Below are 27247 nucleotides of genomic sequence, written 5' to 3'. Positions count from 1 at the left end.
AAGGATTGTTTTTGATATCTGCTAACAGGCAATCACATCTTCTTACAAAGTTATTTCACTAACATTGCTTGCCAAATAAGTCAAGAACGTATCCTGCTCCTAGAGTCTGTTATCGCTGCTCATAAAGCAGGCATCCATAATTAAGGCACAAAGTTTCTGTTTATTCACTGAGCCACTTACAGTGTTTTTTTCATCGACTGCATGCTTCAACGTTCAGGCCTGAAAATAATCTGTGCGCGTGAGTGTGAGTGTGTCTGAGATGTATCAAAAGAAGTGTGTGTGTGTGATTTACCCCACGCGCGCGAGAGAGATAGAAATGAAATGAAATGTTAATATAACGTCTTCAAAAGGCCAAAATGACCTATGAGACCAAAAAGTTACAATTGGTGAATCTGATACCATGTCTGAGTACGGAAATTACATAGTTACAAAGAATCAACACTAAAACACTAAGGAGAAAGGAAATTAGGGGGGGGGGGGGGGGGGGGGGTGGGTTATTGTGGGTTCATATGAAATCTCTCATCGGTCGCTGTCGGATCTCATCGACCTCCTCCATGGTCAGTACTCTGGTTGGGCGTCTTGCATGTCGAGCTAGAGTGATCTGTATCTTCTGTTGCAGCCTTCGTCGGTAGTGGGAACCCCCCCCCCCCCCTGTGGACGTCTGGATCTGCCAAGCTCAGTGGCTCGGTCAAGCAGTGTACCTCTAGTATGAGTAGGCTCTGAGATTTGCTGTAATGACTGCTCCGTTGACTCTCCTCTGGCGGGTGCAAAAAAATATGTGATTCGTCTCTAAGACCGTCTTTCCCCTGATGTCCTTAGCAAGCTCTCCCTAAGTTTGCGCAGTTCTAGCAGGAACAATCCGAGACACCTCCGATCCTTGTATCTCGTGACTCTAGAAAAAGGTCCGAAGCCTTCTCTGAACAGGCAATGGAAGCGGCCGCCTATCTCATAGTATGCCGGGCAGTGACATGTGTAGTGCAGCTCTGTCTCTGGCTCTAAGTTACATAGGTGACATATCTTGGTCCTTGCCGGCATCCCTCGAAATCGGCCAGTCTCCATATGGTGAGAAATGTGCATATCTGTCCAATAGCGTATCTTATTCCATGAGATAAGTGTGTATCCATGTATGCAGGCAGAAAAAGAGAGAGAGAGAGAGAGAGAGAGAGAGAGAGAGAGAGAGAGAGAGAGAGAGAGAGAGAGAGAGAGAGAGAGAGAGAGAGAGAGAGAGAGATTTTATTATCGTCTTCGGAGGTCAAATATGACCTATGGGACCAAAGTTACATGTGATGTAGTATGTGTATGGATGATGAGTGACTCTCGATGCTCCAAAATTGTAGTGATGAGAGTCGCAATGGAGAGCCCACACTTTGGTTGGGAGAGGAAAGTGTGTAGGTCTAAGTTATGGCTGAAAATGTGAGAGAAGCAAGTTCGGATGTGATCAAAAGCTGAGCACTCTAGTAGTGTGTGGTACTCAGACTCTCGAACTTGCAGTGAGCATAATGTGCACAATCGATTTGACTCTTCTCCATCGCCCCAACGCCCTATCTCGCATCGAAGGAAATGGGAGCTAAGCCGAATTGCTGCGATAGTGCGTATCGCGGACAAGGGAATAGGCTCAAGCATGTAAGTGTGAGTACGGTTTCCTCTCTCAGCGAAGAACATGGTTTTGTAGTTGGGGGCAATATAGGTGGTGTAATGTATGAAGCGTGACCCACCGGATTTCTCCCAAGCCGTAATACATTGGCGTTGTAGAAAAGCTTCATTCACTTGAGAGTCAATTGAAGCATCATGTAGCAAGTGTAATGCATCCCATCTCCCAAACCACTTCTTTATGTCTTGCATCCATCCCGTGCTCAACATCTTGCTTTTATGCGTCTTTTGAACTTTTTTGCTTGCTTCCCATGCAATTGTAGGAAGTCGATGTGAGGGGTTTTGACGCATCTTTATCATGTACTCCACAACCCTTTCCATGCCCATAACCTCAATTGGAAGAGATCCCGACTCAAGAAGTAGGAGCATATATGGTGTTTGTGTCTTAACTTGGAGAAAGTTTGTAAGAAAACGCTTTTGGACATTCTCAAAATCTTTCCAAGTAGACTTTGAGATGCTCCCTCCCCACACTTCAACTCCATAAAGAAGAACCGGTGTCACCAATGCATCAAAAAGATACTTCTTGAGAACCCAACACTTGATGTTTCCCGCATTACACATGTTCTCAAATGCGTAATATGCTCTCTTTCCCGCTTCCAAACGACGCATAGCACATTCATGCCACTTGTGATTGGATTTAACCTCAAGGCCAAGGTACTTAAAGCTCTCAACAACTTCAAGTGTCTCGTTGTTGTACACAATGCATGGCTTCTCCTTATGGTTGGTTTTCACAAGCATAACCTTTGTTTTGGATTCATTCACAATCAACCTACTATGCAAGCAAAAGTTCTCAAGGACAACCATAAGCTTTTGTGCATCTTCTAAAGTGTGTGCTAGAAGCACTACATCATCCGCATACAACAAAAGCATGATTACCGCATTGCAAATAGTGACCTCTTCAATGCCTTCTTCTTGCATAAAGTCAAGTACCATTTGTTCCAATTGATGGATGCATAGACCAAAGAGAGTTGGTGACAATGGACATCCTTGTTTAACCCCAATAGTGCTTACAAAAATTTCTGAAATTTCTCTTCCCATGCGCAATTGACAAATCACCTTCTCATAGATTCGAGAAACCGCAAGCATAAACTCACTTGGCACTTGGAGTTCTTCCATCCTTCTCCACAAATTGTTACATGGAATCATATCAAAGGCTTTCTTAAAGTCCACAAAACAACAATACAATTGCTTGCCTTTCAACCGACTTTCCTCCATGAGAATACGAAGAGTGACAAGATGATCAATGGTGCTATGGCATCGACGAAAACCCGCTTGTCCCTTTGCACGCTTGTCATTCTCTTCAGCCCAATCACTCAATTTCATCTCCATTATGCACCCAAACAACTTTGCCATAAGAGACCCAATCATTATAGTCCGGTAGTTGCTTACATTCTTTACATCCCCTCCTTTATGCAAAGGCTTAACCCAATTAGTACTCCAATCATAAGGCATACCATGTTGAAGTGCAAGGTTGAACATATCACACATCCACTCATGGGTAAAATCTCCCGTCCATTTGATCATCTCCGGCTTGATACCTTGAAGATCTCCCGCTTTGCGAGTGGCCAACTTTTCAAGCCCACCGCATACATCCACAATAGTAAAAAAAGTTGGCATACATGGGAGTGAACCATAAAATGGCAATTTTTTCAGTATTTGCTTGCTCATATAATTGCCTACAATGTGTGTACATATCCACTAGACTCAAGTTACCAAAATTCTCAATCCGCTTGCCTCTCAAGTTTCTCCAAAATCTTCCACATGCATGTGCCTTTTCTTGGACTTGAAATTCTTGTTACTTTACTTCCCATCTTCTTCTCTTCTTTTGAATCAATGCCTTGTATGTATGCAAATGACTTTGATAGTTGTCTTTGTCCATAGTTGCATCAAGCTTTATCAAGGACTTTCGAGCATCTTGACATTCTTTATCAAACCACCTTTTGCGTGATCTATCTTTGTTGATACCATGGAGATGCTTTATGGCAAAGCATTCTTCCGCACAAGAACAAATAGCTTTCTTGAAAGCTTCCCATTTAGTTTCCAATGGTGCATCACATTGAAGCTTTGTCATCCATAATTTTTGCTCAACCATGTCAATGTACATTGGTGCCCGTTTGAAATCCATACATAGTGATAACTTCTCTTTCCTTTGGCTGAGATTATCAAGCTTAGTTGCTTCTCCACATGAAAGGTCAATACATAAGGTGCGATGGTCGGATTCCGGGGTCCATTGACCAAACATAAAACTCTTTATGCGATACATGATGGCTTCAGAGAGTAGCATATAGTCAATCACACTATCCCCATTATGTCTCCTACATGTAAATCCATTGGTTCCACTCCACAAAGATACACCATTGGCAATGAGCATACCCGTGCTATTACACACGTGTAAAAGTAACTTTCCATAGTGATCCGGCTCTTTCTCATCCATTGAAGTACGATCATACAAGTGAACTTCCTCCAACTCCCTTGAAATGTATGGCATATCAAATTGTTGAGTATCATGTTGCAATGTTTTTGTGCGAGCATTCATATCCCCAAATACAATAACATCACCTTCACCTTTGAAATAAGCAATGTCCTCTTCCAAATCAGAAAATGGTTGATCTCTATCCATGCAAGCATAAAAGGGAGAATCATGATGAAGAATGTAGCAACCGGCTACAAAAATGGGTGCTCTTTTTGGTGTCATAATTTTCAGCCATACATAACGTTTGTACTTGTCATCTTTCACAATTGATACAAAATCTTCCAATCCTTTCTTAACCATACATGCTAACCCTCCTTGTCCTCTTCGTTGCTTGAGATTCTTTGACCACATCAATGAATGTACAGTGTAATCCTCCAAGCCGTTAATCCTTTGTGTATCATGCTCCCAAGTTTCAACACGAAGTACAACATCGGCTTTGCTTGTTAGTTCATCAATGCCAACCCCCGCATTCCATGGGTATCCATTACAATTCCAAAAGCATATTTTCAATTGTAACTCGGTCTCATAGGTCACGCATCCCTATTTGCTTGAGAGACTTGGCTCCTCCTTGGGCGCATTTTCTTCATGAGAGATCTCTTTGTTTTTATTATTCTTTTCCTCATATGCCTTGCGACGCATATTTTGTTGCTAAATAGTGCGATCTTCACATACAAAACATTTTGTATCCCTCAAATAGATCCAACTATTATCAAGGATAATCTTTCGCTTGGTCTCATCCGGCATGGTGCATACAATTGGCCGTTCTCCCGAGCGAGGAGCTCCTTGCTTCCCCACTCTATGTGCTCCATAGACCATAACTCCGGACATGCCAAAGTGGGTTTTGAAGAAATCTTCAATAACAATGGCAAGAGAAGGAGGTGTCTCTAACTTCTCTTCGGGAATTCCACGAATAACAATGTTCTTGGAACGTCGCTCCCGTTCCTTCAACTCCTCCACATCCACATTCTCAACATTCTTTGTTTGAACCATAGCTTGCATGAGTGAGGAATTAGAAACCACATTGCTACCACATACATCAGCCCAAGACTTGTTTGTGCATACATTTTTCATGTCGCATACATCCCAGCTCATAGTGTCAAATTTCTCCTCTTTCAATACATGGTCATGCTCTACTTTGCTCATCCGCTCCTTCAAAGCATTCAAGTCCACAAGAGAGCGTTTACATTCCTTGACTTCCTCTTCAAGTTGCATCAAATGTGTTGTTTGCATCTCAAGTGTCCTCTTGAAATTCTCATTCTCAACCACAAGTACCCTTAGTGTGCCATTCTCCATTGCAAGTGCTCGTAAGTCTTCGCCTTGCTTGTTTACGGTCTCTTGCAATGATACCAAGTACGCCATAATCATGGTTTCCGATGTCGTTGGTTGGGTGGTTGTGTTGCTATCTCCACACTAGGAGATTTTGGATCATTTTCCACAATGGTTGTGGACCTTGTTGAAGAAGAACAACCCTTGCGAGTGCCGGAAGACATTGTATGTAAAATAGGAGATGAGAATCAATTTTGTTGAACTTGTTCACTTCGGAAATGCTGCTACAGAGAGAGAGAGGGAGGGGGAGATGGAGATGGAGATGAAACAAAATGAAATGAAACGAAACGAAATGTAATATTAACGTCTTCAAAAGGCCAAAATGACCTATGAGACGAAAAGGTTACATGTGGTGAATCTAATACCAGGTCTGGGTACAAAAAGTACAAAGAACTGAAAAGAAAATAGTGGGTAGGGGTGGGGTGAACGCTCATACAAAGGGAATACAAAGGGTGAGCTGATACAATGGAGCTCTCTGACAGTCGAGGCATCATATACATATACATCAATATCCAAAAGGCTATAGAGATTCAATGTTCTCTAAGGTAGGCACTCTGTCGAATGGCTCCTATGTCGCACCAATATGGTATGGATCCTCTCTCACAATCTGCGTCAATGTTGAGAGGGCCCCCTCATCCGTGGGCGACGGGACCGCCCCAACTCTATCACCCAATCAAGCAGTATGCCTCTGGTGTTGTTATGCTGTGGGGGCTGTCACGAGGACGTGACAACTGTTAACTATGTCACGAGGACGTGGCAACTGCTAACCTTAGTTGTTGGTTTCTTTCCAATGATTTTTGTTTTATTTGTGAGACCCCCTTTTTGAAGTTGCAAATGGTCGAACATTGTATAGCCAATGTGGATGGTAGTTTCACTCGTGGATGGGAAGTTGGTCGGCACTGGAATTAGTATAGTAAGAGGATGTCTAGGCTCAGTTCAAGATCATGTAGGTCCCCCCCGTCGCACTTAGTAAGTTGGTGGATACTAGGAAGTGAACTTAATAAAGGCACAAAGCCAAGGTAGGATCCCCGAGGGAAAGTACCCTACTGTTGGGCCACATTGCATTTTTGGATGTGGTCCCAATGAGGATAAATGTTCAGATGACCAGTGGGAGCCCAACGGAAGCATCCCCTAAAGATAAGGGAACTGCTATTTTGGGCCATGAAATATGTTCGTGTCATTATGATAATGGGAACATTTTACAACTCTGCCGCAAAGTCAACTGGGCAACCAGTCGGGAGATTTTTAGGCGGCAACCCCGAAACGGGACATGGCCTGTAAAAACGCACCAAATGGCTCATTTCTGTGCACTTTTCTCATGCAAGAAGAAGTGGCGCTGAATTTATAGCTGGGAGGCTCATTTGCAAGTTTCCCGTCACAGGTTAAGACCTATTGAGTGCTTGCTTTCCTCTCTATGTACAATGTGGTGCTAGGAGTGATGACCTGCACACTACACTATGCTTTCTCTCTCTCTCTCTTCCCCCTACGTGCAGTTATGTGATGCCCCACAAGAGGGCTCTTCATTTGACTGATGTACAACTGTGTGGTTTCATGCTTTAGTGCTGAGGCAAGAGCCTCCTTGAGGAGGAACAGGAGTAGCTAATTGCTACTCCAAAGTAGGCAACGGTGAGGGTCATAACCTCACAAAACAGGTGCGTTTTCAGCACTGTGTACGCGCTGTTTTTGGATTGTTTTGCAGCCGCAATGAAGCGAGAATCATTGGGAACCGTGCCCCACTGTTAGACGACAGTTCCGGGACTGTTTAGGGCTGAAAACAGACGAAAAACCAGTAAATACAGCGTGCTGAATTTACTGTTTTTGGGCACGAATCAGAGGGTTTATGCCAGTAGAAGCGAGTTCCAGATGGAAAATTGGTTTCGGGCAAGTTTTGGGGCTGTTATGTTACCGAAATTTTACCAAAACATATGGTATCTAGTTGGATAAACTTAAAGGATTCCTAGGGCTCTTCTTTGTAATGTACCCTCCTAAAGAATAAAGAAATACTGAAAGGGGCGCCAATTTTGGGGCCTACAGGTTGTCGGCGTCTGCTCGGAGCATTCTAGCTTCTGAGCCGTGTGTGTCTTAAGTGTTAATTCCCGTCGGACTGTGTAAGAGTCAAAGAGGGGGCATCCAATGAAAACTGGAAGGGAGGTAGTCTGTCCATGCTGAATCCATGTAGCTCAAACCTTGATGTCATTTCTCCATACCAGCATGTCGTGTCTCCCTGCAAAGCTAACTGTCGAGAGGACTCAAGTGCTAAATGGGCATATTTTTCTCTAGGAAGGTCCCACAGACGGTGTATAAAGGAGACTAGTCTGGTAAACGCGTCAACGGCTATGGGGGGGGGTAGCTAGCTCTGCTCGAATAATGTCATGTGGTACTGAATCCTTGGCTCTAATAAGCCATGCAATCATAGAGACCAGAGGCTTTCCATACCTCCCTATCTATCAGAGCGACCTTTCCTCCCGTGGTGGTCCACAGAAGGCCCCCATATCTGAACTTCGTATAACAATGTGGAAACCACTAGAGTGTCAAAAAGCCAGAGCTTCTTCCGAGGCCCCTGAAACTGGATCTGTGAACACATCCTCTCCAATCCACCCAATGCTGCATAGGCTCTGGTCAATCTAGTCTCTGTTGCTTTCCTGAATGAAAATTGTAGCGTGGATAGTGTGCCGTGCTCTCTACAGTGGGTGCTCCTCAGTGCAATGTGCGTGACAATCTCACTCAAAACAGACTGAAAACAAAGGAACAATAGACAACAACTGAGCTCACAGAGACACAACAGCAGTAGACCACAACATATGACTCGACTCTCAAAGAATTGATATAGACTTTGGCGTGGCAGCACACTCAGCTCTAGCCCAAGACTCACAGGTACAATGGGGTGTCGAGGCTCAGATGTGCAGGGATGGTGAAGACGTGTTGTGTGTATAGACTCGCTACTCCAAACAACGACGCTGGAGTATATATCTAGAAGATAATTTGATGACCCAACAGCTACTACTCATATGTACAACCATAAAGAGCCACCAACGGCTCATAATTGTCATCCATCTAAATCTATCCCCAAACTGAGTTGAGTGGTGGTGACCTGGCCACGATGTCCACTAGACAACCGTCCATATGCCTGCTGCCACGTGTCACTGCCCAGCCAAGAGAGTCCGTCTAGTGTGAACCAACCTAGAGCAACTGTACTAAGTGTGTGTCTTGTGAAAGTGACACTGTAGTCTGCTACAGGTTGCCCGCCACAAGACCGCTCACTGTCTCGATGAGAAAAACAACTGAAACTGCTAATCGACCGCAAAGAAACCAGTACTGCACATCACTGTCATTATAAAAAATTGCCCAGTCACCCAAGAGAAAGATGAGTCCCCACACCACCCGAAGCATCAGTCTCTGAAGATGGAGCCATCAAATCAATGGTGGGGCCCTGCTGTATGTGAGCTCTCCTGTCCGTAACTGGGCCGCCTGGGAAGGGATAGCCACTTGCTGTTGGGCAAATGGTAGCACCTGTCGTGTAGTGTACTGAGGACGTCGAGTAACACATCCATGGTGGTGTGCTCCTGCAATACCGTCGTAGCAAGTAACGTTCTGCAGCTGAGGCAATGGTGTCGATTGAAACCCTTGAGGATACTGTTGTTGATTGTAGTACTGAATTGGAGTCTGTGGGTAGAGTCCCATAAATTGGTGAGAAGGACCCGTTGCTGCATTCTGCACTGGTGTACCTTCTCCAGTTGTCACGAGTCTGTGGCAACTTTACTTGTTGATTTCTTTTTTGGGGGAATTTTATTTGACTTGTTATAAAGCACCCCTTTGGAAATGCCAATGCCCGAGTTGCATGGTGTGAGGCGGACAATTTGAGTCTAGGCCGGACGGCCAGTGAGCACTGAAGTTGAGCAAATGGACTAAGGTTAGCCACGGTGGGGCTATGAGTGTAAATCACCTGATAGCTGGCCGACATTGCATTTTCCGATGTGGTTCTAGTGGTGATTGATGGTTAGACGACCAATATGAGTGTCGTGGAAGCATCTCCTAAAATTTTGGGAATTGCTATTTTGGGCCGTGAAATGTGTTCGCGTCATTGGCTTTGGAATGACAAGGGGAACATTTTATTACTCTGTTGCCAAGTCAACTGACGCATCAGTTGAGATATTTTTAGCCAAGTTGGCCAAAGTCTGAAACTGGGCGAGGTGTCAGCTCGTGAGCAATTCTGCCACTTTGGGAGAGCTGGGCGAGTTGTTTATCAGCAAAAGGGGCGCCATTTTCAGCCACAGGTGGATTGCAACAGGTTAAGAGCTATGGAGTGTTTCCTTTCCCTCGTATGTACAGTGCGGTGCCAGGAGTGATGCCCTGCTCGCTACACACTGCCCTCTCTCTCCCCTATGAGCAGTTATGTTATGCCCCACTAGTAGGCTTCTCATTTGACCAATGTACAGTTGTGTGAGTTCATGCGCGATTGTCGAGGCAAGAGCCTCTTGCACAGGTACTGGATTAGCTAGTGGCTAATCCCCCGCAGGTACATGTGAATTGGGAGAGGTTTCACGTGAGAAATCTTGTCCGATTCATAGAACAAGTAGCCCTACAGATGCGGGAGCTCGAGGACTTGCTACAGATGCGACCGGCATGCGAAACGGAGCCCGGCTGTGATTCATGCGCTCTTAAGTTGGAAACACTATCTGCTAGGTGCTGATTTTGTTGTCCAAACGGATCATCAGACCTTGCGATACTTTTTGACACAGTCAAAGCTATCGGGAAAGCATATGCGATGGGCAAACATTCTTTCCATGTTTCATTTCTAGATTGTGCATGTGGAAGTCAAGAAGAATGTTGTGGCTGATGCGTTATCAAGAAAGCCACAAATTTCAACTGTGTCAATTCCTTATCATCATGAGCTTGATGACATGAAGGAATAGTATGTGAGTGATGAAGATTTTGCAAGCATCTTCAAACAGTTACATGAAGGACAACGTCATGAGCACTACCTCCTCAGAGATGGTTTTATGATGATGCATGGCAGACTCTGTCTCACTAGGCCATTGCGACATAAAGTCATGGTAGAGAGTCGTATCCCACCGTATACACGGCATCATGGTATAGATGCTAGAGTGAAAGCGGTTGAGACATTCTTTTATTGGCCTACCTTGAGGAGAGATGTGGATGTCTTTGTGCGAGCATGCGTGATTTGCCAAAAGGTCAAGTTTGACAAGCAAAAGGCATCAGGGCTGTTACAGCATTGCCGATTCGAGATAAACTATGGGAAAGCATAGCTATGGATTTTATCTTTGATCTTCCAAGAACACAGACAGGGAATGGTGGAATCTGGACCATTATTTGCAGATTCAGCAAGCAAGCTCATTTCATTCCTGTTAGGAAGAAGATAAAACCAGATCAGATGGCACATCTCTTTATGTACAATATCTTTAAGTACCATGGTATGCCACAGTCGATTGTCGGTGACCGTGACCCACGGATGACAAGTCTATTCTGGAGAGGCATATTTGAGAATATGGGCACTACGCTTAAGTTCTCATCGTCGTTTCATCCACAGACAGATGGGTAGTCAGAAGAGGCAAATTCTACTTTCTTGTATTTGCTTAAGTGTTATGTGTCAAGAGCACAAGGCGAAGTGGGAGCAGTATTTGCCGTTGGTTGAGTATGCGTACAATAATACAGTGCATTCTTCAATAGGCAAAGCACCTTTTGAAATTGTTGAAGGTCATGCAAAAGTTCTTCCGATTTTGCATACCAAAGAAAAGATCTTTCAGGCATATCAATATGTACAGAATATGGATGAAATGTACCAGAAGATAAAGCATGCTCTTGAAAGGACACAGGCAAAGCAAAAGAAAGCTGCTGATCTCCACTGTCGTGAATTGTTGTTTTCACTTGGTGATTGGGTACTGTTGCGGTTTGAAAAGGCACGCTTAAAGAAGCGAAAAGGTAAAGAAATTCTCTTTACAAAACTTAGTATGCGTTACTATGGGCCTTTTCAAGTAACAGAGAAGATCAGTGACGTCAGTTATAGGCTGAAATTTCGTGAGAAGTGGAAGATCCACAATGCTTTTCACGTGAGTCTTCTCAGACCATTTATTGCTGATGTGCCAGAGGATATGCCAGTTGAAGAGCAGCGAGAAGTTGAAGCGCTTAATGAAATTTTGGTCCCAGAACAGATCATGGTACACAAGGAAAGAAAAGTCAAAGGCAAGGTTACAAGGCGGTATTTGGTGAAGTTCAAGAATTATCCACCTATGGATGCAAACTGGATGGAAGAGAGTGAACTGTTAGAGTCACCAAATATATTGCAGCTATACCTTGAAGCCTTTGATTTACCACCTACGTATTCTCCAACTGAAGTAGAGCAAAGGTCTAAAGGAAAGAGACATGATCTAGAGGGGGGTGATCCTGGAGCTAGCACTTCTCATGTATCTATGGATTTAGTGCAATAGAACTGTACCCTGCTTGGCAATTGCCCTTGGGGAATAAAAGTTGTCCAAAAGTCTATTCAGTGCTATAGAAGTAAGTGTGTCTTGCAAAGCTTCATGCTGCCTTCGAGAGTCTAGATCCATCCTCCTGTCGAGGAGAGGATGGCCTCACTAGAGCTTTCTTTTTGACTTCTTGGGATGTATAGTATATACCACTACTTCACGGTTGTTAGGACATCTTTGCATCAAGATATATGCATCCGGATCTTTGCTCAGGTCTCATATCTCTTATTCCGAAAGGGGGTGACACCACTCAGCTCCGCCAGTGGAGACCTATTACCCTACTCCCATCGGTCTATAAGATATTAGTGTTACCGATCAGCCATCGCTTGCGACCGTTCTTACCAGATATTATTCATACTTCTCAGACACGCTTTGTCATGGATCGATGCATACTGGATAATATCTTCACTTTTTATGAGGCAATACAGTGGCCCAGATCATCTTCTGAACCTCTCGCTTTTTTCCTTCTTGACTTCGAGAAAGCATACGATCGTGTTGAGTGGGACTTTCTTGAAGGATCATTAGCCAGGATGGATTTCCCCTCGAGATGGATCACAGGCATTTCCGCTCTCTTCAGGACTGTCAGCAGTGCTATTACTATTGGTGGTCGTGTCAGTTGCAGTTTTGAGCTTTCTCGATCTGTCCATCAGGGTTGTCCTTTAGCAGCATATCTGTATCTGTTTGTCAGAGAGACTATGTCCGATTTTCTTCGTGCTCAGTGTCATAATAATCAATATCTAATTCTCCTAAATGATTTTCTCATATTAAACTGATCATTTAATGTGGGGAAGTGCCAGGGGAGAAAAAGCTAGAATATTGGTTAAGCTAGCAGACCGGCCACAGTAGGGATCCAAAGAAGGGAAAATAGGGATCCAAAGGGGGGGCCATCTGCAAAAGAGCCATGTGCAACAATGGGCTAAAAAGACCCTAAGGTTCAGACCATTAAGACTTCCAAAATGCTAAGGTTCCAAAATTCAAGGAATGTGTCCAAAGGTCAACCCTAGGGGAAATTGGATGCTTTGTGTGTGACTAAAAAGTCTTTGCATATCCCTACATGGGAGGGGGCGAGCCCTTCTTCTAGAGGATGAGAGAGAAAGTCTCACACACACACACACACACACACACACACAGGCTCCCTTTACACAAAGGGAATTAGGGACACATGTCAGCTCCCTAGCCCAGATGCCCACAAGGTGTGCCCAATTCCTATTGGATGGCCTTGGAGGTGGACCAATGAGAATTAGGCTAGAGTAAATCTAGTTTAATTAATTTAAAAACATTTAATAAAAGAAACCAATGAGAATTAAGTCTCCTAGAAGACTATTGGGCAGTCTCACAAGGGGTCCAATGAGCATTCAGGAGCCCAATGGCTTGCCTGATTCCTATTGGCCAAGAGGCAAAGGGGTCCAATGAGAGTTTAGTTTAATTATTTAATTATCTAAAGCTCTCACAAAAGGGGAAAGGGGGACACATGTCAGAAGGCTATCACTGATGTTGCTTAATAGTCATTGGCTTGACTTGGGGAGAGTCAATGAGGGCTCAGCAAGAGCAAATAGCAAGAGGGCTCGCCCAAGAGAGAGAGGGGGTTGATTTTTGCAAGGCATTATCACACACACACACACTCACACAATCTCATGTGTGAAGAAAGAGAAGACTATCTCTTCCCAAGCTTTAATGGAGAGCTCATCACCTACTCCAAGCTTGTGAGATAGAAGCCTACATCTACACACTCTTGGCTTGTGGATGCAAATCCAACCAAGAGCCAAGCTTCAATGCATGCTCATCTCCTCTACCAAGCTAATTACTAAGCTAAAGCTATGCTAATATGAGTGATTATGTGAGGAGATGTACATCTTTCTCGTAAGATACTCCTTCTTCCTCTCAATCTACTCTCATACCCTGCTAGCTCTCACCATCTTCGAAGGTGTGTGAGGTCTTGGGTCTGAGAACGGGGATAATTCAAGTTGTGTTTGCTAAGTGTTTTGCTTAGTGCATAAAGCTTTCATCTTCATTGCACTAGCTAGTCTTGAAGGAACACAAAGAATTGTATTGTACAATGTCTCTCTTGATGGGAGAAACCATAATACAAAGCCTTTTGGAGGGGGGACCGGCTCCATGCAAATCCGGTCCTCAATTGTTGTCATTAGCTTAATTTCTCTCTTTTGAAAGTATTGTCGATGCTATCTAACTAGGTGTTATGCTTTTTGTTGCTCTCTCCACCCAAGCACTCTTGTAATTCTCATTAGGAATCTATGCTAATGAAATGCCCACTATGTTCATGCTAATTTCCGCTACACATAAGTTTTTAGACCATTAAATGTTACATTGGTATCAGAGCTCAAGGTTTCTCTTTTCTTGCTCAAGAAGGGAGGTCCTCAAGCTAGCTACAAATGGTTGGTATTATTAATTGCCTGTGAGTAAGTAGAATAGGGATTTTTCAGCCTTGTAGTGCGCTTGTATTCGTGCAGTTAACGAGGCTTCACTGTCGAGAGCTATGGTTTTAATAGTGGAGTCCTACGGGGCTTGCCTATGGCTTAACCACTATTGAGCTATTAGAAGCTTGACAGGAGCCGGTGCTGTTTTGGTGTCGAAAGACCCTCTCTTCTATTCCTTGCAATTAATGGTATTCGAGCCGCGGGTACAATAGCTTGAGTGCTTTTTCTAAAGGGGTAAAGAGGAGTAGCAACTAAGGCTTGAAGTGCCAAAGTACACCTAAAAAGTTTACACCTAAAGGTTGTTAGAATGGCTGATAATAGTAAAGAGAGTGAAATTAATGTTGATAACTTTGATTTTGCTCATGAGCAAGCTACTAATGATGCTCCAATGCTTGTTAACTATCTTGTTATTAAGCTTCAACAAGCCATGGGCAATCCATCTCTCCAAAGTGAAGTGCAACGGCAGCTCCGTGCTCACGGGATTCTCCAAGCTCATCACCATGACGAGAGAACACCTAGGAAGCCTCCTTGTGATACTACCAAAAGAGGTCTCTCTCCGATTCGGGAAGAAGAAGAGAATCCATATGAAGGGCTCAAGAATTTACTTCTTGATGATGCATCTCCTTCCCAAAGGAGAACTCAAGAGCCTCTACCGAAGAAACGAAAAAGAAGCGAGTCTCCTGCCACCTCGGCAGAGATGGCTCCACGAAGACGGCGGGCTAAACGCTCTCCATCACCACCAAAGCGGAGAAGACCATCACAATCTTCTCCACGCCATAATTCAAAGAGGGATGATAAAAAGCAAGAGAAGAAAAGGCGAGAAAGAGGACACCCTCTTCTCCATCTTCTTCGTCCTCTTCCTCTTATGAAAGTTATGGTGAAGACGACGAAGATCAAGACAAGAAAAAGGCGAGAAAGAGGTCACCCTCTTCTCCACCTTCTTCAATTCTTCACCTTCTGAAGAAAGTGATGGTGCATCCTTTGAACCATCAAAAAGAAGAGGCCATAGGAAATCCTATGCCGCATGGAAGAGGTCGTCCAAGCTGAAGAAATTCAAAGAGGGAGGGAAGAGCATCTCTTTCCTTATCTATGATGATACCTTTGGTGCTACGGACAAAGTCTTGGCCTTTATCCAGCAATTTGATGCGGCGTTTGGAGATGAAGGCTTCACGGAGTCCTCTAAGCTACGCCATTTAGCTATGCACTTTCAAAAGTCCGCCAGACAATGGTGGTCTAGGCTACGAGCCAACGGTGAAGCTCCACGAACATGGAAAGCTTTAAGAGCTTCCATTATGAAGCAGTTTTTGGCCACCGATGCAAAGGACAAAGTACTCACCGAATGGCGAAGCTTAAAGCTCTCTCCCAATGAATCCATCCACAAATATGTAGACAAGTTTTGGGACCTACAACTCAAAGCCACTGTCTTCAAAAAGTTGGATTTTGGAGAGCAAAAGCAACAATTTTGTGCGGGCTTGACCGAAGAAATGGCGGAGTATGTCAACTCCCAAAGGCCACGTACTATATCGGCGGTAATACACCATACTATGGTGGCCTCTCGAATCAATTTCCAAACGGGGGCTAAAAGAAATAATAAGCCCCCGGAAAACAAGGATTTCAATGAGCCTAAGGGGAAGGACAATGTCCAAAAGTCTCTTAAGGGCAACTCCAACAAAGCTAAAGAGAAGGGAGTTTACAAAGGTAAGAATAAACTCTCTCCTGAAGAGCTTGAGCGTTATCGTAAAGATAACCGGTGTTTCAAGTGCAGTGAACAAGGGCATGCGTACCACGCTTGTCCCCAAAAGAACAACTGCCAAGATTCTCCTAGAGCTTCCTTGGTTGAAATCCAAGAGGAGGAGACTCACCAAACTCACCACAAAGGATCTCCTCTATGCCATGCTTGGGGAAAGGTAAGAGAACATGATGCTTTTATTCTCTTTGACCCTGGTTCTACTCACAATTTTATATCTATGGAGTTAGCCACCAAGCTAGGCATACAATCCTACGAGATGGGAGATGTCCTACCCGCAGACAGTGCCTTCAAGGGACAAGAAGCTTCAATCACTCCCTTAATTGGGAAATTGAGGCTTCATGTCCAAGGCTATGTGGACAAAGAGGACTTCTTTATCTCTCCTCTCAAGCATGAGTATGTAATCCTAGGGGCACCATGGTTTGACCGCCTGGCTGCCGATGTTAAATTTCTTAAAAGGAGAATCTCCTTTAAGTTCAGGGAAAAAGACATGTATATAGATGCTAAGGAAATGTGTAACACTATCCCCATTGTACATACACCAGCTTTCAACAAGTCAATAAAGAGCTCTATTTCCGTGTACATGATTTTTGTTAAAGACTCTCAAAATGAACCTAATGCTTTAGCAAAAGAAAATAAAAGCAACCAAAAGGAATTAGAGTTATCCAATTTTCTCAAGGGGTTTCAAGATGTTTTTATTGACGACATCCCTTGTGAGCTACCTCCTAAACGAGGTAATGATGACCATGCAATCGAACTTATTCCAGGAAGTTCACCGCCTAACAAACCTCCTTATAGAGTTTCTCAAGCTCAACAAGAGGAGATTATGCGGCAAGTGGATGAGTTAGTTGAGAAGGGTATGGTTAGGCCAAGCTTATCTCCATTTTGCTCACCTGTGCTATTAGTGCAAAAGAAAGACGGCACATATCGTATGTGTGTCGACTATAGAGCACTAAGTAGGATCACTATCAAGAATAGGTTTCCCGTTCCACGGGTAGAAGACCTATTTGATAAGCTACAAGGATCGACCTACTTCAGTAGGATTGACCTAAAAAGTGGCTATCATCAAATAAGGATAGTTGATCAAGACATTGTAAAGACCGCATTTCGCACCACATTTGGTCTTTACGACTACATTGTCATGCCTTTTGGCTTGACCAATGCACCGGCCACATTCAACCACTTGATGGAGAAGCTGTTCAGGCCTCATCGAACCTTCACTAGAGTGTTTTTTGATGATATTATCATCTACTCTAATTCATTGGAGGAACACAAGCAACACCTCCAGGTAATATTTCAAGTTTTAAGAGAGAATAAACTTTATGTTAATCGAAAGAAAAGTGAATTTTTCTTGCAAGAGATTCCGTATTTAGGTCACATTATCTCTCAAGATGGCATCCAAATGGATCCATCAAAGTTGGAGGTAATAAAAGGATGACCTAAACCAAGGAATCTTCATGAACTAAGAAGCTTTATAGGTATGTGTGCATACTATAGAGGCTTCATAGAAAAGTTCTCACAAATCGCGGGACCATTACATGACTTAACAAAGAAAAGCGTTAGGTATACATGGTCTGCTAAGGAGAACAATGCTTTCGAAAAGCTTATCTCTCAACCTGTGCTTACAGTACCGGATCTCTCAAAGCCATTTGAGGTCCAATGTGATGCTTGTGGTGATTGCCTTGGAGCTGTTTTGCTCCAAGAAGGGCATGCCATAGGCTATGAGAGTCGAAGGCTCGACCCTGTTGAGCAAGCTCTAGGCATATACGAAAAGGAACTCCTTGTAGCTCTACATGCCTTAGACTCATGGAAGCACTATTTATGGGGGACTCCTTTCATTTTGCGAATGGATCACCAAAGTCTTAAGTACTTCATGACGCAGACCAAGCTCTCCGACAAACAAATGAGGTGGGCAAATTTCCTTTCGCAATTTCATTTTCATATTGCTCACATTGCTGGCAAGCATAATCAAGTAGCTGATGCACTCTCAAGACGGCGGAGAGTGAATGCGGTTTCCATAGCAACTCACAATGATCTATCTTCAATGATAGATGAGTACGCTATTGATCCCGATTTTAGAGATGTGATTTCAGCCCTTGCATTAGGGAAGAAAGAAGAACCATTTACCTTACAAGATGGTTATCTTCTCTATGGCAATAGACTATGCGTTACTAACTCACTACGTGAGAAAGTAATGTATGAATCTCATGCTCCACCTTATGCGGGGCATAGAGGGATCCAGTCTACCTTAAAGGGAATTGAAACATATTTCTATTGGCCTACCATGAAAGTGAACATACAAGAGTATGTTTCTAAATGTGTGGTATGCCAAAAGACAAAATTTGATAGAGGGAAGCAACTTGGATTGCTTCAACCCTTGCCAATCCCTAATTCACCATGGGAGAGCATATCCATGGATTTTATCTTTGGATTGCCTAAGTCTGTCCATGGGAATACGAGAATATGGACAACAGTAGACAGGTTCAGTAAACAAGCTCATTTTATACTTGTCAAAAAGACTATCAAAGCCCATCAAATGGCAACCCTCTTCATTTCACAAATTTTCAAGTACCATGGCTTGCCAATGTCCATAGTGTCGGAAAGAGATCCTAGAATGACCAGTAATTTCTGAGAGGGTCTCTTTGAGAATTTAGGAACAAGGCTAAACTTCTCTTCGGCCTATCATCCACAAACGGATGGCCAAAGTGAAATAGCTAACCTAACAATTCTCGATCTACTAAAAGCCTATGTAACGGAAGTAGATCAAAGATCCCAATGGGAGAAGTACTTACCCTTAGTAGAGTATGCTTACAATAACACTGTACATACTTCCACGGGAAAAGCACCTTTTGAGGTAATTGAGGGAAGATCAAAAAGTCCCTTTCTACTTAAGGTACATGGGAAGATCTTCGCTGCAGATGAGTATAGCCGAGACCTACAAGAATCTTTTCAAAAGATTAAGGATGCTATCTCTATCTCACAGCAAAGGCAAAAGGCTGCTGTTGACAAGCACAGAAGAGCCCAAGCCTTTAAAGAAAACGATTGGGTCTTATTAAAGTTTCCCAAGGTTCGATTAAGGCACACGACGGGCAAGAATCCTACGGGCCACCAAAAGTACTATGTTAAACTAGCATAAAGGTACTATGGTCCCTTCCAGATTCTTAGGCCAATCAATGAGATGGCCTATCAACTCAAGTTGCCCAATCATTGGCTCATACACAATGCTTTCCATGTGAGCCTATTAAAGCTTTACAAAGGAGAGCCACCTCAAGAACCAACTATTGAAGACCCACCGGAGATCGAGGACCAAGAGGAGGTGCTGCAGCCCGAGTCTATTCTCCGACATGAAGACAAGGTATTAAGAGGCGGTAAGACTATCCGACGATATCTTATTAAGTTTAAGAATTATCCTTTTGAAGATGCTAGATGGATGCAAGGTAAAGGATAACCTAAACCTTGTCAATGCTTACAATGCTTCCCAATGAGTAAGCAAATGTACAAAATGTTAAAAATGAACAAAGTTTTTGTCTTATATGACTCTCTTTTTCTTTATTGTGCACAAAAATAAAGTAGTATGCATGCTTAGATAAAGTTTGCGGAGACGACGTCTCCCAAACACCAAGTAGAGCTTGTCACTCTACTATGGAAGATTGATAGGACTAATGTGCAGACATGCTTGCGGCAGCCTCAGGCTCTCAAGCGCCAAATGGACTAGTCATCCATTGTAGAATGATGTCGTAGGGTAACATAGGGATCCTCTACCCGCTAAGAAAAGGACTCATGAATATGCTTTATCTTCTCTACACCATAGTCGAGGACGACTATGATTTCAAGAGAGAGGTAATGTCATAATAATCAATATCTAATTCTCCTAAATGATTTTCTCATATTAAACTGATCATTTAATGTAGGGAAGTGCCAAGGGAGAAAAAGTTAGAATATTGGTTAAGCTAGCAGACCGGCCACAGTAGGGATCCAAAGAAGGGAAAATAGGGATTTAAAGGGGGGGCCATCTGCAAAAGAGCCATGTGCAACAATGGGCTAAAAAGACCCTAAGGTTCAGCCCATTAAGACTTCCAAAATGCTAAGGTTCCAAAATTCAAAGGTTGTGTCCAAAGGTCAACCCTAGGGGAAATTGGATGCTTTGTGTGTGACTAAAAAGTCTTTGCATATCCCTACATGGGAGGGGGCAAGCCCTTCTTCTAGGGGATGAGAGAGAAAGTCACACACACACACACACACACAGAGCCTCCCTTTACACAAAGGGAATTAGGGACACATGTCAGCTCCCTAGCCCAGATGCCCACAAGGTGTGCCCAATTCCTATTGGATGGCCTTGGAGGTGGACCAATGAGAATTAGGCTAGAGTAAATCTAGTTTAATCAATCTAAAAACATTTAATAAAAGAAACTAATGAGAATTAAGTCTCCTAGAAGACTATTGGGCAGTCTCACAAGGGGTCCAATGAGCATTCAGGAGCCCAATGGCTCAGAGTTACCGGGGAACGTCCCCTAGCCCCCGTTCCGGCGTTCCGGGGGGCAGTTCCCTTCCCGAACGTTCCGAAACGTCCCGGAACGTCTGACGTTCCGGGTGGCCAGTGCAAACCGGAACGGCCGTTCCGGAACGTTCCAGAATGCCCCCGGAACGTTCAACGGCTACAAACAAATTTGGCAAAAAATTGAAAAAGTTGAAGTAAATGTTTGGGCTTCTTTTTGAAGTGTGCAAGGCCTCAAGGACTCATAAAATGCACCCCCCTCCCCCTTTCTCTCCACAAGCTAATCCTCAAGGCTCAAGCTCTCTCCCTCTCAAGACTCACTCTCTCAAGGCTCAAGGCTTCAAGCCTTCAAGGTCTCTTCCTCTCCCTCCCACTCTCTCAAATCTCTCCCTCTCCCTCTCACTCTCTCAAATCTCTCCCTCTCACTCTCTCTCTCTCTCTCTCTCTCTCTCTCTCTCTCTCATTCATCATCTAGTCATAGCAAGGTTGAATGGTCTTCAAAACGAGTTTTTTGTGAGTATTAGAGTCAAAGCAGTCTAATACTCCTTGTATTTAAACACAAGGAGCTAAAAAATGCACTATTTGGGTGTTTCTTATACCTCCCGTTCCGCGCCGTTCCCGTTCCAAATCCCTAGCCGTTCCCTCGTTCCGCGGGGATCCCGTCGCCGTTCCCGTTCCGCGTTCCGGGTAACTATGCAATGGCTTGCATGATTCCTATTGGCCAGGAGGCAAAGGGGTCCAATGAGAGTTTAGTTTAATTATTTAATTATCTAAAGCTGTCACAAAAGGGGAAAGGGGGACACATGTCAGAAGGCTATCACTTATGTTGCTTAATAATCATTGGCTTGACTTGGGGAGAGCCAATGAGGGCTCAACAAGAGCAAATAGCAAGAGGGCTCGCCCAAGAGAGAGAGGGGGCTAATTTTTGCAAGGCATTATCACACACACACTCACACAATCTCATGTGTGAAGAAAGAGAAGACTATCTCTTCCCAAGCTTTAATGGAGAGCTCATCACCTACTCCAAGCTTGTGAGATAGAAGCCTACATCGACACACTCTTGGCTTGTGGATGCAAATTCAACCAAGAGCCAAGCTTCAATGCATGCTCATCTCCTCTACCAAGCTAATTACTAAGCTAAAGCTATGCTAATATGAGTGATTATGTGAGGAGATGTACATCTTTCTCGTAAGATACTCCCTCCTCCTCTCAATCTACTCTCATACCCTGCTAGCTCTCACCATCTTCGAAGGTGTGTGAGGTCTTGGGTCTGAGAATGGGGATAATTCAAGTTGTGTTTGCTAAGTGTTTTGCTTAGTGCATGAAGCTTTCATCTTCATTGCACTAGCTAGTCTTGAAGGAACACAAAGAATTGTATTGTACAATGTCTCTCTTGATGGGAGAAACCATAATACAAAGCCTTTTGGAGGGGGGACCGGCTCCATGCAAATCCGGTCCTCAATTGTTGTCATTAGCTTAATTTCTCTCTCTTTTGAAAGTATTGTCGATGCTATCTGACTAGGTGTTATGCTTTTTGTTGCTCTCTCCACCCAAGCACTCTTGTAATTCTCATTAGGAATCTATGCTAATGAAATGCCCACTATGTTCATGCTAATTTCCGCTACACATATGTTTTTAGACCATTAAATGTCACACTCAGAGTCATGCATTTCGTGGCTTGACCATGCCAGTACCTTCAGCTTCGGATCTTATCGATGAGGAGTTTGCTGATGACACTATGCTGATGTTGCGCTATTTGCTAGCAGCTCTTGATGCCATGCGGGAGGCCCTGGAGGTTTTTTGCATTGCCAGTGGTGCACGCATTAACTGGCATAAATCCTATGGGTTACTGGTTGGCAGTGATGACATACCTACTTGGGGGGTAGGTGATGGTTTCACATGGCTGTAGCCGGGCCAGACATGCAGATATCTGGGCTTTCAGGTTGGATTTGACGTTTCCTCACAGCAACTGTTTGCACCCGTACTATAGTCTATTTGCAGGAAGCTATGTCATTGGTCTTCACGTCATCTGTCGTTGGCTGGCCGTGCATTGGTCGTCAACCAGGTCATTCTGGCTACAGTATGGTATACGGCCTCTTGTTGGATGCTACATTCTAGAGTGATAGCTCAGCTCCGCAGACTAGTGAGGAACTTTTTATGGAGTGGCACAGATGGGACTACTGATACTCGTGCTCGAGTTCGCTGGTCCACGATTATTCGACCTAGGTCAGAGGGAGGCCTTGGCATTATTGATCTAGAATTACAGAGTCGCGCCCTTCTTACCAAGCTTATTGTTCGGGGTCTTTTTCTTGGCCAAGAACCTTGGAAGTTGCTTCTTCAGGCTACTCTTTGCACAACAACTCCACGCCTCGGCACTAGAGATGGTCATACTTGGCATACAGGGTATCGTTTTCTCTTTACGGATGCCCCCTTGTTCACCAACACTCTCTCACCCTTCATCCGATCACTCCTTTAGATTTGGGTTTCCATGCGACGGGCTATCATATGCTCACCTCCCTCATGTCGTGAGGAGATTGAGCGCCAGCCTCTCATTTGGAATGATGCAGTTCTTGATTCTTCGGTTAACCCACCCCGTCAGCTTGGAGAGAGGACTCACATTGATTGGGCTGCTTGGGACACTGGCCCTGCTGCCTCTATGCGGTTGTTTCATGAGACACGTATGTTGGATGCAGATTTTGTGGCAGAACATTATGACATTGGTCGCGGGGTGACAGACAGACTGCTTGAGATTGACTCCGCCGTTCCTTCACAGTGGGACGCAGTCATGCGAGGCACGGTTCAGATGCCTCCACATAGTGGCTGGGAAGGTCTCTTTGCTCAGAGCACTCTCTTATTAGTTCGTTTAGACACCATGCTGTTCACAATTGATACAGACTACTCTCAGGGGATTCATGCTAGATTGACATATGATACCACCTCTCCGCTCCTTGTCTACCCCGGCGCTCGATGGGAGGCCATACGAGTAGTTGGCTCCCACGGGAAGCGTCATTGTGTGGACCCCCGTTTTGCTTCCGCTGACGCCGCCCTTTGGAGGCTTTGGGTGTGGGAGGGTCGTGCCCTATCTCAGCTTTATTGGGACTCAAGAGAGTGGCATTGGCCTCACTCTAACCCCACCAGTGCACCTATATCATTCTTTGAGTACACTGTCAGAATTGGAAGATTAGCATTGATGAGACAACACCCAGAGTAGCCCACTCGTATACGTTTCTGGTTATATTCAGGTCTCTCCCATGCCTATCTACAACAGTTTTGGTCAGCCATATGGGATTTACATGCGGCTCGTCGTATTTCTTTTTTCATGTGGATGATTGCACATGCAGGACTTCCAGTTGGGACTTGGCTAGCTACTATGGGTCATGATCCGTTATGCCCTCGTTGTCCTTCGCGACTACATGAGTCACCTGCACACTCTCTTTGGTCATGCTTCTCTTCTCATATAGTGTGGCTAGCAGTTTGCTTTTTACTTAGCAGAGCCGGTGTTTAGCATGGATTTCTCACTTGGGTCTCTGTCTCATGGTTGATGCCGATGCCCGGACCGCATCTTTTCTACGAGGGCTCAGACACAGATCCAGCTCTTATGCTTACCTCGATTGGTTATCGGCGAGGGACGCTGGCTATGTTACCACAGATCGCTTGGCAGGGGGATCCTCAGACACGTGATGAAGTTTTTTCAGTCATCACTAGCATTACACTATGGAATGTTTGGAGAGCTCGTTGTCTTCACATTCTCAGTGCGGCTCCACAACTCCTTCAGGATACCCTCACTGCCATTTGGCTGGACATCATTCACACCCTGATTTGGCAGTGGGATTCTTCCTCAGGTACATCTACAGCAGTCGAGGCTCGTCGATTTGCCTTCCTTGGGCGTTGGGCCCGATCTCCTCTCTTCTTCACACTTACAGGTGGCCAGATTACATGGCATTATGCCCCCCCTCAGTGGTTTCTCCTCCACTCATCACACAGACCACCATGAGATTGTTCTAGTCGAGTTGTCTCTATAGTGGCTCTCACCCTTACATTCAGCTTGTACACCCCACGTGATAGGCTATTTTGGCATCCGCTGGGGATTATATTGTACTCAGTAATATACAGCCCTCATTTTTCCACAAAAAAAAAAGAAGTAAGTGTGTCTTGTTAGTTGTCAAGAGTACAGTAATTGCTTCTAATGAGTATAGGTTGATGCATGTTTAAACTGTTGGTTTATTATGCGTGAAAGGATTCAAAGTATACTAAAAGTTATGGACTCTATTAAAACCAATGGCACAGTGTGAAAGCTATCCACTATGTCAATGGAACAGTCTCATAGGTAGACCATACATGAGTTATCAAGTGTTGATTACACAGGAGTGTTAACTATCAGCATGTATGTCTTGTACCATGTCGACCAGGTGTGTACACACGGAAAGGTTGACAGTCGTGATACTGTGTCCATGAAGTGCTGTACACACTAATAGATTGATATTCATGCAAACGAGGACGTTCGCGATTTCAAGAGGGGGGTATGTCACGAGTCTGTGGCAACTTTACTTGTTGATTTCTTTTTGGGGGAATTTTATTTGACTTGTTTTAAAGCACCCCTCTCGAAATGCCAATGCCTGAGTTGCATGGTGTGAGGCGGACAGTGAGAGTCTAGGCCGGACGGCCAGTGAGCACTGAAGCTGAGCAAATGGACTAAGGTTAGCCACGGTGGGCTACGAGTGTAAATCACGTGATAGTTGGCCGACATTGCATTTTCCGATGTGGTTCCAGTGGTGATTGATGGTCAGACGACCAGTGTGAGTGCCGTGGAAGCATCTTCTAAAATTTAGGGAACTGCTATTTTGGGCCGTGCAATGTGTTCGCGTCATTAGCTCTGGAATGACAAGGGGAACATTTTATTGCTCTGCTGCGAAGTCAATTGATGCACCAGTTGAGATATTTTTAGCCAAGTTGGCCAAAGTCGGAAACTGGGCGAGGTGTCAGCTCATGAGCAATTCTGCCACTTTGGGAGAGCTGGGCGAGTTGTTTATGAGCAAAAGGGGCGCCATTTTCAGCCACAGGCGGATTGCAACAGGTTAAGAGCTATGGAGTGCTTCCTTTCCCTCTTATGTACAGTATGGTGCCAGGAGTGATGCCCTGCACGCTACGCACTGCCCTCTCTCCCCCCTACGAGCAGTTATGTTATGCCCCACTAGTGGGCTTCTGATTTGAGCTATGTACAGTTGTGTGAGTTCATGCGCGATTACTGAGGCAAGAGCCTCTTGCACAGGCAATGGGCACTAGATTAGCTAGTGGCTAATACCCCGCAAGTACATGTGAATTTGGAGAGGTTTCACGTGAGAAATCTTGTCCGATTCATAGGGCAAGTAGCCCTACAGGTGCGGGAGCTCCAGGACTTGCTACGGATACGACCGGCACGCGAAACGGAGCCCGAAACCTGCTGTATATTTTTGCAGGTTTAGGGTTTCGGCCTCAAACGGTCCCTAATACTCCCAGGAGGTTCGGGGACGCGAGGGGACCGCTGTATAGGTGATTTGGCACATTTTCGGGGCAGTAAACAGAGAATTCAGCGTGCTGCAGATTCTTGCCAGGTTTTGCAAAGTGTCCGTATGCGTCGGGAAAGTTATCTAATGCATGGAATACTGACTGTGAAGGGTCCTAGTACAATTATGTTGCCGCAATCGGGCCAAAACAGACGGAATTCAGCCCAGATTGTGCGGGGCAGCTCGTAGGGAATCACAGGTTTTATTCCCTCTGTTAAAGAATAAAGAAATACCGAAAGGGGCGCCAACCTTTGGGGCCTACAGGTGTCGTCGTCTGCTTGGAAGCATTCTAGCTTTCTGGCCGTGTTATTTGTCTTGAAGTGTAATTCAGTCTCAGTTACAGGTTCCTTTTAAGTCATTGCTTTGTGTTGTAAAGTCAAGTGTTGAAGAATCGGGTGAAAGCTATTGATAGTCTACCGCTCTACGGGCCGGTTTCACCAGTCCATCCATACCCCATACCCATCATCGTAGGCTGGGTTGCCCTATTTTCATGTAAGAGCATTTCTCTAAATCCTTGTACGTGATTTTGAAGGTCATTAATCACTTGAGACTTTAACTTCAAGGCTTGTTGGAGTGCGAAAATAGTAGCATTTCGTTTGACGATGGCGCTCTCAGCAACTCGTAGAGATCCCTTCATAGCTGCGTAAGTAGCTGCGTGATGCTAGTGTGTAACTGCCAACCGCTCTGCTCCAAGCTCAATGGTGGCAATGGCTTGCCTGGGCACCTGCAGTATATCCTCAGATAGGCGAAAAAGTGTAGAGTCCGAAGCTGTGGAAGGTCCTGTAACAGTGTCATGCGGAAGAGGGATGGCAAGTGGTATTGCTGGTGGCACTGGGGTGGCAAGTAGCACTGCTCGTGGTGGACTGGGAGCATGCCTCTCTGGTGGAGTAGAGACGGTTGGAGTGGCTGTAGCAGGACTAGGCATAGGAGAAGAAGCAACTCCAACTGGTTCTCAGGAGCTAGTCACTGTGGTAGGAGTAAAAATAGCAGCAGTAGCGAGAGAAACACACATTGCAGAAGCCACAGCTGTGACATGCATAGTCTTATCTGCAGCGCCCGAACTTACCATCGAACAAGTAGTTGGAGTATGCGA

The 27247-nt window shown here is 44.6% G+C and overlaps 1 protein-coding gene across 1 annotated transcript in view; it reads left to right on the top strand.

The window, feature by feature from the left end:
* Positions 1–27247, top strand: part of LOC147461195 (importin beta-like SAD2) — a 111346-nt gene that overhangs the window by 61808 nt on the left and 22291 nt on the right. The gene's annotated exons all lie outside the window — the stretch shown is intronic.

Source organism: Adiantum capillus-veneris, chromosome 3 (genome assembly GCF_014529385.1).
Source record: "Adiantum capillus-veneris isolate H3 chromosome 3, ASM1452938v2, whole genome shotgun sequence".
Classification (NCBI taxonomy): domain Eukaryota; kingdom Viridiplantae; phylum Streptophyta; class Polypodiopsida; order Polypodiales; family Pteridaceae; genus Adiantum; species Adiantum capillus-veneris.
This window is presented reverse-complemented; position numbering and strand designations above follow the sequence as displayed.